Source organism: Triticum dicoccoides, chromosome 2B, assembly GCF_002162155.2.
Source record: "Triticum dicoccoides isolate Atlit2015 ecotype Zavitan chromosome 2B, WEW_v2.0, whole genome shotgun sequence".
Lineage (NCBI taxonomy): Eukaryota > Viridiplantae > Streptophyta > Magnoliopsida > Poales > Poaceae > Triticum > Triticum dicoccoides.
In genome coordinates, this window is record NC_041383.1 from 426289382 (window position 1) to 426306116 (window position 16735).

Genomic DNA, 16735 nt, shown 5'->3' on the forward strand with positions numbered 1-16735 from the left:
TGCAGCGACGTGGGAAGACGGACAGTGGAGCAAGGCCGGAGGGGATACCTGGGGATTGTCCGGATATAACAATGTGAGCGGCAGCGGGCGGGATCTTCCCATACTGCGGCAGTGAGCAGGTGGCAAAGGCCCTACCACGCCGGAGCTTGGTCAGAGAGAACGGCGTGTACCGTAGATCGGGACGTGCTGCCTCGGCACCGTCGAATGGAGAAACGATGCACATCCTCCCTTTCCACCGGCGGACGGGATGCGGCCGGATCAGTGCCCAATGGTGAGAGAGAGAGAGAGAGGCCACCACAGAATTGTGTGAGATACTCTGAAGAGAGACAAACCCAGGCAGGCAGGCTCCATTGTATATAGTGGAACGGACTACCCTTTTCTCCATAAAAATCATTTTATATTCTATGTGCGTGCCATTGAGCGATATAACTTTATTTAGAAATAACGCGCCTACGCTCCAAGTTGAAATTTGTTTCGTGCACGCGTGGTACATTACCTCTGTAGGTAAACAACCGCTACATGCGTTCAAATTAGCATGTGGGCTGCCATTTCATATAGAAATGAGCTCCACCGTGTACCCGCACGGGTGTGGCTGGGCACGAAGCGTGAGTACGTGCACTTGTTATCCTCATGTACGTACACCACCTACGTGGGTTGTGTGTGAGAGATACAAACGTAGAGAGACATAGTGTGTGGGTTCATGAGTGTTTTATGCAATTCGCGGGAAATAGAGTCCTGAATATATCATATATATAGAGAATGGAGGTATCATCAACTTGAGGTAGCCATAGAATCAAAGAGAGGGATGATGTGTGTGTGCGCGTGCGATCGATAAAGAGTGCCATCGAATTTGTGTGTGCCCACGTCAAAGATATAAAGTGGCTGGCCTACTGGAACGTGAGAGGGGACATGTGCATTTTGTCTCTGTGGCATGGATACCTACCTACAACGCTCGACTATCGGTGTGTGGTGGGGGGAGGCCTAATCAACTATAGAGGTACAATGGCTGGTATATGTGTGGAGGAGGAGAGAGGCCTACCTTATGTATTAAGGGAGATTGATCGGCATCCATGCATATGTGTAGGAGAGGAATAAGGTTGGGAGAGATACAGAGCTAGATTGTTGAGGGGGTGGTAGTGGAGTTGCTTCTAACAAATGGTGGGAGTGGCTCGCTAGACAAACGGAGCACGTATGCAATATCAATAAGAGAGGGGATGGCTGCCTGTCTGTGCACGTGCGTGTGAGAGACGGGTCAGGAGGCATGCACAAATGATGAGGGGGGACAATATGGCTGTGGTAAGCCGACATAACTACATAGGAAGATCAATCTTACTTTGTCAGAGAAAGGAGAGACATAACTTGTGAGGTACCTCGATAGATGGGTGGTGGGAAATAGTTAAAGTCGACCTAGGTATATGTAGGGAGATCGATCGGTATACATGCATGTATGTGTTAGAAGCAAATAAGGCACAGGGAGAAGGATAGAGAGAGGGATGCATCTAGGAGGTGGTGCGAGAGGCATACTATATCAAGGGGGAAGGAGTGTGCGAGTACGATATCGATGAAAAGAGTGGCGGGAGTGAGGCTTGGACGGTGATAAGAGAAGAGGGGAAGCTTGTGTTTGTGGTAGGCACACCTGGCTAGAGAGGCATATCGATCAATGTGTGGCGTAAAGAAGGAGCTGGGGGGCCTACACACACCATGGGTGAACGACCTAAAGTGAAAAGACGAATTTGTGTGATGAAGCTAGAGAATGCCGAGGGAGGGTGAGAGGGATGCGGGCATGTGCATGCCCAAGAGAAAGTTAGTGCTAGCTACAAAGATAAGAGGATTGTGTGGGTGTAAAAGACGAATAGTGATCATAATTCATTATAAAAAGTGAATTCGGATATTCGAAGAATTTATCATAGTGTTTTAAACCGACGCATGTGTGAATATATATAACGGTGATACACATGGTATGGCTATGAACATGTTATACTAGAGATAATATATTTTATCTCTACTCTTATAAAAAGTAGAGTTGTTGATGATGGTGTGCCACCCATCCTGCAATATAGGTTGTCCGATTTATATCTGACGGATAGGAAGGAAACTATAGCAATTTTGAAAAAAAGATACCCACACCCCTCTCCATATTTGCAAATAAGGCCTCCCCTTGATCATGTTGATGTTCCATGGAACGCATGGGCATCTTGCTAGTACTACATATAATATATAGAACATTGATTATAGTTTGGGCTAATGTGTGGCTTTTGCAGCTCAGGGCTAAATAATTTTCATAATGTAGTGGGCGGGGCACTATACTTTGTGTGATAAACACGGTGTACATATGGAACATGGTTTAGATTGTGAATATATAGTTAGTACATCAAATGTACTATTATTTGGAATCAACATCAAGTGTATTCAAAAAATTGAATTTGAGTTCATATAGTACACATATTTCATATCTATCTCTATAGTAATCATGTGGTGTGTTGTTAAGGTAATACACGGATGATGGTTGAAGTTGGAAACAATCATGATTGTAGATTCTTATTGAAATAGAGAAATGAATTCAAATTTAGTTCGAATTGCAGCGGTAGTATAAACATTTGGAATGCACTAAAATGTTGGTATGAGTAGGTTACATGCATTATACAGCCAGCCAAAAAAATTTAATTGGACATAACATGGAATCATACTCCCTCCTTCCATCTATATAGGGCCTAATGCGTTTTTAAGTCCGCCTTTGACTATTGACAAGATTAATAGTACATGACATGCACAATGTGAAAATTATATCATTGAAAGCTCCTTTCACACACGAATTTAAGGGTGTGCTTTGTGTAGGTTGCATGTCATATATTATTGCTCTAATATTTGGTAAAAGTTAGCCTCGAAAATGCATTAGGCCGTATATAGATGGAAGGAGGGAGTAGCTTTAAATAGCATTTGTATAGTAAAACGGAACAAGACTCTTTCTTTGTGTCGTGTGAATAGTTTTATTTTTTAGTTTTTTTTCGTTGAGGGAAGTGCGAATTGATTTGGTACGTACAAGTACAATATTACACGTTAGGCTTGTCCCTAAAATTAAACCCGTGCCTTGTTATATCCTGAAATTTCAGATATCGTGCTCCCAAAACTGGCGCCTTCACAACCCGCTCCTTGCTATCCCGAAATTACAACGTGCGTGAAAACTCCCTCCATCTGCCAAATCCTGACATGCGAAATCCCCCTTCTAACCCTGATCCGAAAGGGCCGCTAGTTCAAATTGGTGGGGGTACTTTTGTAACACACCCTACATTTTGTACAAGCGCGTCCCTAAGTCATGGTTCCCCTCTCCCATCGCCTCCTTTCGCCATTTGAAGTCCCAGGCCGCCATAACCTCTCCGCTCCAGCCACGAATCGCCACCCTCCTTCGTCCGCCACCTCACCGCAGCCCAGCCGGAGCCTCTTGCCTGACGACGTCGTCACCGCAATAGCTCAACGTCCCTCGTCCACCTACCCAGATGAGGATCCGTCGTCCATCTCGTTGTCCCGCCGGTTCAGCCGCCCTGTCCTTCACATCCAAGGAGCTGCTCCGACGATCGCCCCGTCTATCGCGACTGCTCCATCCCCACAGCGCCGCCTTAACCTGCTCCACCGGAACCACAACATCCTCATCGACTCCTCGGACGAAGCCGAGGCCTACTTGGCACCACCAAAGAGGTTGTACACTCATCGCATCGCACCTTCTTCTTAACTCGACCTTCCGGCGCTGACGGTGCTACATCCCGCACCCCCATGGAGCATCTACCTCGAAGCCGGCGCCACGGGTAACATCTCCATGGTGGCTCTCCCCCTGTGCGAGGCCCCTTCGGTGGCGGTGTCCATACCAGCCGGATCTTCCGCTGCTGCTTTGGCTCTTGCTCGCTCGCTCGCCCAGCTGCTACTGCTCCGTCTCTCGCTCACTCGCTCGCGCTGTTGCTGCTGCTCTCCTCCTCGCTCATGTTGCTGCTCTGCTCCAATTTATCTACACTTCAGCCGACTGAATTGACTTTTGGGTCAGTTGATTTTCAGGGGGTGGGGTGAGGGGGGGCTCGTCGGAGTTAAGGAAGAACCACCTGCAGCGAGGCAGGGGGCTCGCCGGAGAGGTACCCCACTATCTATCTTAGGGTTCAGGGTGGGGGCGGTGGCATGGGGATCGCCGGAGAAAAAGCTCAACGCCCGGGGGGGCTAGAGGGCTGGTCGGGGTGCGGCGGACTGGCGGTGGGGAGTTGTTTTGGGGCGGCGAGGCCGGTGGTGGCTGGCGGCTCAGGGGGGGTCCAGGTTGAAGATGAACTGCAGGCCCTCCCTAAACTACATGTCAAGTGCCTCTCTGCTACCATTGCGTTCAGTTCGACAGTAACATTCAGATTCCACAGTAAATTTCAGTTTCGACAGTTAAGTTCAGAGTGAACAGTTTTTACCTCTTTTGTTGTAGTGAGGTGGTTTTTGGTGATGTAAATTTTACATCTATTTTACATCATCTATCGGAGATGCTATTAGAATCCCACTTGAGATTAACAATGTCTGTCTTGTGCCGCTTCAGCCTTGATGTCTTACGGCTCACTGGAGCTGCTCCAACGACAGAGCAGTGCCCTGGACGCCATCTACAGATTCCTCATATCTTCCTCCACACCTCCGACAGCCACCACTACCTCAACTTCTTCAGTGACCAACCCAATGATGCTGAGGTTGAAACGGCTACGGCAAAGAGGTTGTACACTTGTTGCATCACTTACTAATCGGCATTCATGCCAATCCATTAGGGCTATTTTGGTTCAATGGAAAAATACAGCAATAGGAAATTTTCCTATGGCACTCTACTATTTAATTATTCATGCATTTTGTTGAAAGGAATGGAGCAAAACATCCACCTGGACCTACTTTTCAAAATCCTATGCATGAAAGGAAGACCAAGTACATTAGTGGTAGAATAACATTCTAACTGTACACGCTTTCATATGGTTTCACTTTATTTTGGCCATGTTTCTTTGCATTCCTCTACTTTCCAATTCCTGTGAACCAAACACCCAAGTTGATAGAAATCATGTGTTTGCAAATGCTCTATTTACCATGTGCATTACTATCCTATTCTGATGTTTTTCCTATCCCTGCGTTTTTAGAATCATGCAAGCCAAATGAGCCCTTACAAAATTACTTCAGTTACAGGTAGGTGTCAAAGAAAACTTTGTGTGGTTTGTCCTGCTCCTACCGCGACATCGTCCACCTCACCTGAGCTGCTCCATCTACAGAAGCATCCACCAAACCAGACATCACGACTCCTCACCATCTTTCGCTGCCACAGATCTCCTTCCCTACCGCCGGCACCCAGCACAACGGCATCACCATCATCGACTTAGCAGATGAACCTGAGGAGTACATGGGTCCACAAGATAGGTCACACTCTTTTGTTTCTGCTTATGTTATGCATTGCTTAATATTACCTGCTACTTTATTGTCATATTCACCTCTTAGACTCCAAGTCAGGCCCAAACTGATTTTCAAACTTGAGTTCTGAATTAGTTGTGGGGCACATATCACGGCAGCAATGAATAGTATCTCTGTCTAATATCTGGTTCACCTAGGGTATGCCTATGTTGTTCATCTTGGGTGGGAAACAAATAGTAAAGCAATCATCATCTATTTTTTTATTAAATTAAAGCAATCATCAGCCTGCTATCATTATTTTTGTATCCATCCACTGGTTGTTACCATTACTCTAGATTTCTGCATGCTCTCCTTACATAATCTCACTATATATATTTTTGTATGCATGTCAGATATTGTACACAGTCATGCTGTACATGTAGAGAAAAAGAGAAGAGTTTTGCACGGCAATATAATGTCATGCAGACATCGCTCCATGGTGGGTTGAATGGAAAACCCTCCCCCTCTCCAGATTGTAATCCAGAGGAACATATGTGTTCTGAGGCGGATTCAGACGCAGCTGGCCACTCCTATTTAGCCCCCAAGGTGTTTGCTCTAACTTGGCATGATGATGTTAGTCATATAATGCATATGTTGCCTTGTAGTGCCTACTTTCGACATCATATATGTCATCTGCTTAGTTTAGACATGTTCTGTAATGCCACCTATTTAGTTTCAATATCATATATGGGAATTATACAGTCTCATGTCTTTTAGCTAGCCATAATATATGTCAAATGTGCAATGCCATCCTGTTTAACCAGGCATCATATATTTGAATGATATCTAGCCCATCCTTTTCTTCATTAAATTTCCATTTGTCGACAATGTTTGTACATTAAACTACTCTTCCTGTGAATTAGCCATTTGAGTGGGTGATGGAAAAATCTGGAGTGAAAACAAGGCCTTCAGAGCAGACAGTGCTACCTGTCGAAGCAAATCTCTTGCTGGGTCCCGATAGCTCCTCAGAGATGGATTCAGAGACAGATGACCAGTCCTATTCCCCCACCGAGGTGTATGCTCTAACTTGGCACGGTTCTACTGCTCATATCGTGCATATGGTGTCCTGCATTGCATAGTCTAAGCATCATATACACAATATTCAACACCATGTTCTTAGTCCAGACATCATATATGCGAATGCCCTCTGCTTAGCATATAAATCACATATGTGAAATAAATCATGTGATCCCGGTTACTTAGATAACATGTATGTGAATTATGTCATGCGATCCTATTTAGAGTCATCATATCTTTGAATTATGTTATGCTATGCTATCCAGTTTACATAGACATCATATATGTGAAATTATGTCATGCTATTTGTTTTAGTTAAACAATATACATCTCAACTATTTATTGCCCTCTTTTTTCCACGCTGTCTATTGCATATGTCTCTCATACAATGTTTGTACATTCAACTATGTTTCCTGTGTATCAGTCATTTGAATTGGGTGCGGGTGATGGCAGTATCTAACGGAGTAAAAACACGGTCTTCAAATAAAACAGTGCTACCTCTTGGTGGAGATAGCACCCCAGTTGTACGTGCACGAGAACCAGCCCTACCACACATAACCCAGACTCTCGTAGATTCTACCCCTACTGCGATGGACAGAGAACCAGCTTCACCCAATCTAACCCCAACCCCAACATATAATAACCTAGTTCCTGTTGACACAACACCATCTCCACCATAGAGCTCCCAAACAAGAGCAGTTAGTAATGTAGCTCCAGTGCCCAAAGCGCCAGTACTACCACGGTGAACCCCAACTCCACAAGTTAGTACACCTGGTCCTGTGGAGGAAGCACAACCAGCCATTCATAGTTTAGCATCTATCGCATTTGATGTTGTTAAATCCTATGTGTGCAACTTCCCGTCATGAAAATATTATACTAAAGATGAAGGAAAATGCCAGCTGCAGGTGTTTGTCTAGGAATCATGTGTAAGTAATGTTATTCATGGCAATTACTTTGCTTTGTCCCATACATTCTACCTCCATGATGGTTATAATACAACTAATTTTCCCATTTTTCTCTATAGAGAAGGACCGATTTAGAAACTCAGGATGAGGTAACCTATGCTAATACCTCTTCTATCTTCAAGAATGCTTGGTGGCAGTATTGGAATTACCTGAAGAAAACGTACTTTACTTGCAAAGAAACTCATCAAATTCCCTTACGTTCTCTCGACACACATTTACTGGACGATGATTGGGAACGCCTTGTTCCTTACTGGTCTCTAACCAAGAATGTGGTAAGGTCTATGAGCTTATTTTATTTTAATTACTATATGCTTGCGTCTTACTGTACTCTATTCATGTAGAACAAGTTCTTAAACCTGAAGAACAAATGTTCTCATTTAAGATTCCATTGCTATCGTGCATACTGCTTTGCTTTTGTATCACTATATTTACTCATACAAACTTATTTTTAAATTGAACGATCCAATGGAAACTCCAATGGCACGACAGGTATGTTTAGGCATGTTTCTTTAATAGATTTCCTCTTATAAATAGCTCTGTTGATTTCAATTTCAATTGTGTATACAGTTGACTTCTCATATCATGCACATTACTAGCATCATAACAGGGCCAATAGTGTTGTTGTACATGTAGACCCGTGGTACCCATCTGAAATCTTGTTGTGCCGTCTAGTTTCCCACGCTTTGTATTCTTTCAGTGTTGCTTTCTCTTGAACTGATATGATTTGAACCGTGTCTCTATTTTGATTTGGCAAGACAACGCAGTGACCATAGGACATAGATATATGTTTGTTTGATGCTTTTATAATGTACTACTTGGCAATAGAAGACTTGGTAGTTTAATCTTGTCCACCTTACTAATGAACTGGTTCACCAAAATGAGTTTCATATACTAGTACATGCTAAACCTGTTATGTGTCTGCTTGTTTCTTCTTTTAGAATGCTGACAGAATATTGGGGAAGAGTGCCTTATTAAGAAATGGTGAAGGAAGTAATGCAGATAAGGTTCAGGATAGTGAGACATCCTTGTTGGTCTCCAACAAAGCTAATAAAACAGCTAGGAAAATCTATCTTGAAGACAGTGAGACAACCCAAAAGTCCTGTCTTGGTTTAGTGTTCGAGTAACTAGCCACTACCGCTGGCACAAGCTATTCAGACTCACTCTCTGAATCAGTTCGGTTTCTTGAGTCTTAACTACAAGTTGAAAGACATTGATCAGCTGTGTTGCGACGAGAAGCGAAGGACTACGGAAGTCCCTGGAGCATTCAGATGCATACTTACTGGTGCAACTGCAAGCGTTGGAAAATTTTAGCGCCAAAACAGACAAAGCTACTAAGCTTGCTAAGCTTATTGCCAGCATGGTGGATACCTAGGATAACGTTTCTTGAGCTCTTCTGAAGTTGTTTCAGTTATGGACTTGTTTTGTTGCCGCGTTTATTTGCACTAGTGGCCAATTTTGACGGCCAGTGTATGTAATATGCTACTTTGTTCCCTATATTTGCACTGGTGGCGAACTTTGATGCCCAGTGGATGTAATATATGTAATAGCTGTAATAGGCTAGCGTTAGTTGCTTGCTTATTTATTACCTTATTGTCTTGTTTAGTTGTTTGCTTGTAGTCACTTCAGTTCTTTTCCGTGTTTTTCTAGTGGCCACAATAACCTATTTTTGGTAACTAGGCCACAATAATCATGGCAACACACTGACTGTTGTAACCATGAGCCTCCTGTAGGCCGTAGGATCCCTGGGCCTTCTACAGGCCGTAGGATCCATGGGCCTTCTATGGGCCGTAGGATCCACGTACTTTCTATGGGTCGTATGATCCATGGGCCTTCTACGGGCCATAGGATCCATGGGCCTTCTACGGGGCGTATAATCATTTCACAAAACATGGGTCGTACTATTCGTGGACCATATCGGGTTGTTCATAGGGCGTATTTGATAATGCTATGAAAACAACCCAATGGATTAATGAGCCACAAAAGGGCCGAATGTAACCACATGCTGAATATGGCCCACAAACAAAATAGGCCATTAACAGACCGTAACTAATTGAATTCTAGAAATGAGCCCAAGAATAAATGGGCCATTAGAAAGCCGAAAGTTAACACGGGCTGGAAATGGCTGATGGAATAATGGGCCGTTAATGGGTATAAAGTGATACACTGTTCATTATGGGCCAGTTTCATCTCGGGCCTTTAATGGGCCGAGAGTTATAGAGGGCCTCATATGGGCCGAAAGACATCATGGGCCATACATGGGCCGGAAGTTACAACGGGCGGGAATCATATTGGATGGCCCAGATGAAGCTACTAGGCTTAATTCTGGTAGGCCGTAACAGACCGGGAGTTAGCAAGCCGTAAATGGGCTATATACGAACAGGCCGTTAACAGGCTTTCCATGGGCCGGCCTGTTACCTTTTGACCAAGTCAAATGGGTCGGGCTTTTCACCGGAATGGGCCTCTATTGGGCCGTGCCATGTGTAGACGTATCATAGGCGCCTCCTGTCCAATGACTGGATGCCATCTGTCCCAGCGGTGAGCCAACACGTGTTTCCTCTGGCCAATGAGAATTTTACACATGGAAAATCCTCATTGGTCCGGGCTGTTAACGGGATATCAGATCCAAAACCGGACCTGATAGCTTAACGGCGACCTGTTATGGTGGATGCCACGTGTCGGTCACCCTTGACGAAAGCACTTCTATGACGCACGATTTATCGTCATGGAAGTGGACACTTCCGTGATGATAATTTTGGTAATGTCATGGAACACTTCTACGACAGCACATGTATGACTATCTTGATTCTATCATAAAATTGTCATGGATGTACATGCATGACAGAAAACGTGACCTACTGTGACAAACACGTATCATTACGGTAGTGTATATTTTTGTAGTGACGGGGTGGCCGAACTGGCCATGAAGGATGTAATAGTCCTTCTTTGGCCAGCCGAGCCCATACCCAGCAGTTATTTCGGACTTGTGAAGCGGCTGGCCGAGGCCTGTCCTCGGGTTAACGCCATCAAGTGGTCAGCCTGCATAGAAGGTGCCCGGATGGCCTTCGCCCGAGTCAAGGTGCAATGGGTGAAGATGAAGGCCACTGAGATTGCCACTGCGGGGCCACCTGAAGGCAAGGATCACCGGCGACCGGAGAAGTACTTCGGCGAGGTTCTCGAGGGAGCTTGCATTGTAGACGACCAGTGCTCAAAGCACACCATATTTGATTAGTAGAGTCTAGTTTGTGAGAGTCATGTACTGAACTTGTGGTGTAAAATAGTTATGCTTACGCTTTATGATTAGTTTATCCTCCTGTTTGGCCATTTATAAGTCTGAAAGTTTACCATTCGTCGGCTTCTGCCCCCATGTATATATTACAAGGGTGTTCGGGAACACATGACCACACTTTATCCAATGTCTTTGTCCGATGTAGGAGGCGTCTTGTGAGGTGAACTAGGCAATCAGACTATGCGGTTTTAGTACTTTTTCTTAGCCATAAGAGTCCATTTGTGGCGCTAAGTACTAGCCCCTTGTTGCGTGAACGACAATCCTGAGTGCGGCACCTTTGCAACGCAGCTGGTCAAAACCCAGCCCCTCGTATAACACAACATAAATCGCGAACGATTCGTAGTATGACACTAAGTCACCGGATCGCTGACCCGCTCTCGCATATCCTGATAGTCAGTTTTTGCTTTCTCTACTAAGGTACTTAACCAGACGAGCCAGAAATGCAATCATAGTAGTTCTCCCTTACTATCTCAGCCAAACTTGCAGAACATAAGGTGGCAAACACAGGAGCCGGGCAACCCAACTATAGACCAAAGACACTATTCGGAGCCGATGCATATAATGCAATATCCAAGATGCCGAAGAGTTCCCTATAGGTGTTTGGACTTAAGAGTTTGCGGGGCCAGATACAACCCCTAGTATGAAGGCCATGCCGAGCCACGTGTGTCAGTCGAACGTAAGGGGGAACACAGATGACAAGATAATAGAAGAATCCCACCAAGAAGGTGACCATCATCTGCTTCCTTTATATCCTTATTGATACGTTGAGGCGTGTTTCTATAGGCAATGCCATTCAATATTAAGGTCATGTTACATGCCTAAAGGGAAAAAAGAGAAGGTTTTACATAAGGGAAAGTCTAACACAGGACCTAAAAATGATAGTTCAAAAACTGCAGCGATGCCATGTCGCACGTCTGCGCCCTTTCTCCTTGGTAACAAGTCCTTTAATATGTAACATCCCAATTTTCAATTTGGATGTTATACATAGATCATTCATATGCATCCATGATTTATTGCATTTTGTTGTTTAGTTTTGCTTGCATTTTGAACCAAGAGACCTTGAGCAACTCAAGGACCAATTAGAGAGAGTTGGAGTTTTCACAAAAAAAAATCAATTTTTGATTTATCAAAATTTGGAAATTGGATCAAATTGTTTTCAAATTTCTTTTTCCAGTTATTTTTTAAATAATGAGAGAAGATAATATGACATCTTCAAAATCAGTAGAAAAATATTGGAAATTAAAATTTTGAATTTTTGGAGAGTTTATTTGATATTATTTTCTAGTTTATTTATTAGTTAGCAGAGTAATTAGTATTGTAATGTTTGTTTTTAGTTTAGGCGTTTAGGCCCATAAAATTGTTCACGAGGTCACTAATAAGGCCATATTGCTACGTGAATTTTTCTGGAATTTTTAGGATTATATTTATATTTATTTTTGGGTGTTTTTAGTCTTTGGAAAAAAATTGTTTAAAAAAAATTCTGAACTCGGCCGGCCCAGCTCAGCGCCAGGCCTCGGCCCAGCTCCTGCGCCACCGGAGTCCGGTCGGACTCGGACTCCCGCCGTCGCCCATGTTGCCCCTCGGCCAAGAAGGCCGCCCCCTCCCCCTCTTTATAAGCCGCTCGACCCGCCGCCTACGCACCCCGTCCAAGCCGCCGCCGCCCTCGCACAGCACCGCCGCCGCTAAAGCCGCTCACGCCGCCGCCGCTGCCGCTAGCCGCCCGGCGCCTTGCCGCCGTCGTGCCGCCTCGCTGAAGCCGCTGCTGCCATTGACCTCGTCGCCGCCGTCGACCAAACCGGCCGAACCAGTAAAAACAGATCCGACCATCGGTTTTCTTCGGGTTTTTTTGGTTTATTCGTCTAGATCGGTTTATTTATTTTAGATCTGTTAGTTAGTGAACGTTCACTCATTTAGATCTGTCAACGGACATTTTCGTTCATTAGTCTCTGTTAGTGGACGTTCATCCGATAGATTTTTCTTTTTCTATTTATTTTTGGCCAGGGACCTATCCACGAATAGTTTTATCACAGATTAGCCCCAGATCTTCAAACTAGCACAACTTTTAGCTCATTTGTCCAATTTCCATGAAACCAATGCCTAAATCTTCAGAGAGAACACCTCTATCTAGTAAACCAACTTGAACATGATTTTGATCTATTAAAATTTGAGTTTACTTCAGATTAGTATTTGATCTTGTTTTGTTTGTATCTTGAGTTTCGTAGCTCCGTTGAGTTGATTCTTTTTGCAAATCATAGCTAATCACATGTACCTACTCTTAAGATCTAATTCACCTAATATAATGCTATTAGATTTTTTTTCTGTTTAGATTAGTTATTTCCTTGTTTCGAGTTTATTTGGATCTTTTCTCGTTTTCTCTTTGCATTGTTTGCTTGATTGCTTATGTATGCTATTGCTTGTCTATGCTAGATTTTCTGGAGTGCGAAGCTTGTTACTATGAATCCCTAGAGTTTTCTGATCGTCAGCAAGGCAAGTTACACTTTGATTATACCTTTCAATACCCAGTTTTTACTATGCATTAGTTTTTCCCCTCAAATATTTCCATGAGTAGGATTGGGAACATGTGGTTTGGTTGTAGTACTTGAGGTAGGAACCAAATACCTTTGATCACCCCGGGAATATACGTTATGCTCATATATTGCTTCGCCATGCTCGTAGACGGGGATTGGATCGTGATGTACATGGAAGTTGTGAGAGATAATAATTTTTGGACAACATTAAGGTGGCTACTTTAATACACATCTTGGTGGATTGGTTGGGGCACCTGGAGAAACCAGTGCTTGCCCATGGGAATCCTGGAGTACCCGTGTGATTTTCCCTCGGTTCGCCACCCAGGCTCAAAGGGATCATATGATATTTCATGCCTAGAATCTTCTGTGTGCAGCCACAATCCATTATGGACTTTGGCATAGTTGAGTAAGTGGTGTGAGCTCTTAAAGAGGTGGACTAGCAGATGTAGGGGAAAGTAGGTGTATCGGTCTACCCAGAGTAGAGAGTTAATGCTTCAGAAAGACTATGTCTCGATCTTCTAATCATGGATGCGGTCGAGTCTTGTGGTGAGAAGTGCACAACCTCTGCAGAGTGTATAAACTATCATGGTTAGACGTGTCCCCGATTATGGACATCTTGAGTATCTAGAAGTGGATATTATTGTTGATCTCATCACTCTTTAATTAATGAATTGGGTTTAATGATGATACTTGATTAAGGTTGGGATTTGAGTTGGAGGAATCTTCTCAAATATTGGTATAACTTTGTAGTAAATAAAATTTATTCCTTTGTTGTAGGGAAAAATTAGCTTTATGCAAAACATTTAAACTTAGAGCCTCCACCAGCCAAATATGCATGTAGATATAGTTTCTTGCATTCATTGCTCTACAGTGTAAATCTGCCAGCATATTCCATTTACTGACCTACACGGCTGCAATCTCTCATGTTGCAGACTTTACTAACAAAGAATAAGGTGCGATAGGTCATTGTCATGCACTCAGCTATGCTGTTGGAGTTGATGGACTCATTTATCTTCAAAACTTCCATAGTTATTTAGTTTAGATGGCCTACAGCCATATTGTTTGTGTAACAGATACTCTTTATGAGGCCTCGATGTAATAAGTGTGTGATTGAAACTCTGTTATAATTCCTCGATTACTGTGTGTGTCAGCATATCGATACAGGGATGACACTTTCACAGAGACTTCGGTCCATTAGGATCGCGGTCGCTACATGATAGGAGTATTTTGATGGCTGGAGAAACGCTAGCCTTAAAAGGATCTCCTGAAACAACCATATAGCAAGTAGGGCTGTTGATGAACCTGCAGTGAGAAAAGAAAAAGGGTATATGTGGTCCAGATGGGGTCGAACCGTACTATGGACCTTTTCTGCAGTGTGCCTCTAGCATCGCCCAGGGTATTTTTAGTGCGTAGTTATGTACGCGTGGTACGCAAGCCGTAGCCTGATGGGGCAATCGATGGAGGCTGAATTGCTAATCAAGGTCCAGATCCATTGATTTATTGCAATTATGCGCGGACCAGACTCGTTTAGATACATCATTGTCTTTATTGGTCGATGAACTGTTCGGCTTGATAAGGCCGCCATACACCTCGGATGCAAGGGCCGCGGTGTGCTCTTTAGTACGGAGGGAGCGCTCCATATTACCATTGACTGTAATAATGCCATGAGGTCTGAGCATTTTAAGCTTCAAGTAAGTGTAGTGCGGGACTGCATTAAAGCGGGCAAAAGTAGTTCGTCCGAGCAGTGCGTGATAGCCACTGCGGAAAGGGATGATGTCAAATATGAACTCTTCACTGCAGAAGTTGTCTAGGGAGCCGAATACTACCTCCAGTGTTAGTGAGCCCGTGCAATGGGCCTCCACTCCCGGTATTATGCCTTTAAAGGTAGTGTTACTAGCCTTGATTCTTGATGGGTCAATGCCCATCTTACGGACAGTGTCTTAATAGATCAAGTTGAGAATGCTGCCCCCATCCATAAGGACTCTAGTGAGGTGGTATCTGTCAATAATTGGATCAAGTACAAGGGCGACCGAACCCCCGTGACGGATACTGGTTGTGATCCTTGCGATCAAAAGTGATCGGATAGCCTGACCATGGGTTGAACTTGGGGGGCGATAGGCTCTACGGCGTAGACGTCCCGTAGTGCGCGCTTGCTCTCCCTTTTGGGGATGTGAGTGACATAGATCATGTTCACTATTTTTACCTAGGGGGGAAACTATTTCTGACCCCCAGTGTTCGCCTGACGGGGCTCATCATCGTCTTCACTTTGAGGTCCCTTTCCCTTGTGTTCGGTATTTATCTTACCGGCCCATTTGAAAACCCAACAATTCCTGTTGGTATGGTTGGCAGGCTTATCGGGTGTGCCCTGAATCTGGCAAGGCCTCTCAAGGATTTTATCCAAGCTGGATCGACTATCCCTGTTGCCTTTGAAAGATTTCTTCCGCTGACCGGATTTAGAGCCGCTGAATCCGGCATTGAATGCCGTATCGTCTGCATCGTCGTTGTTGTTCCAACATTTATTTTCATTTCGGTGATGTTTACCACTGCCATCCCTGGCCTCCGAAGTGCCGGGGTCGCCTGGGTTGTTGCTTCTAAGAGCCAACCAGCTATCCTCAACCGCACAAAAGCGGGTCATTAGAGCAGTTAAGGCTGCCATAGTCTTCGACTTTTCCTGCCCGAGTTGTCGGGCGAGCCACGCTGTGTTTAAAGGCCGGCCAGGCTTCGGTGTCCGGACAGTCCATGATTTGGTTCTTTTTAATTAGGAACCGATTCCAAATCTTGCGAGCCAATTCGCCTAGTTGCTGGATTATGTGACTCAAGTTGTCAGCATCCGGTGGCCGGACATAAGTGCCCTGAAAGTTGGCTCGAAAAGCATGTTCCAAATTCTCCCAGGTTCCAATCGAGTTTTCTGGGAGGCTGTTCACCCAGTGTCGTGTTGGTCCTTTCAGCTTTAGAGGAAGATATTTGATGGCATGGAGGTCATCTCCACGAGCCATGTGGATGTGGAGAAGAAAATCTTCAATCCAGACGGCCGGATCCGTCGTTCCATCATATTGTTCGATGATTATGGGTTTAAACCCTTCCGGAAATTGGTGCTGCATTACCTCATCAGTTAAGCATAAAGGATGCACGCCCCCTCTGTATCGCATGATATCGCGGCGGAGGTCGGCTGACATCTGAGTTTGGTTCTGATCCCGAGTATAGTAATGGTCATCATGCCGGGCTTCATAGCCGTTGTCTCGCGCCAGGGAACACCTCTGGATCCGGAGATTGATCTAGTCTGGCCAACTTTATTGGCTATGTGTATCCCGCGGCTGCGATCTCCTTGCCTCTTCGGCGAGGAGGTGCGGGTTGGTGTTTGGCTTGATATGCCGCTTCATCCCGTCCACGTGGTGGTCGGTCTGGTTGATCTTCCTGATTGTATTTTGACGGTATTGGCTCAAGGGCTTCATCATCGAACTGTGGCAGCAACTTGCGCTTAGGGTAACTTTTGACAGGTTGCT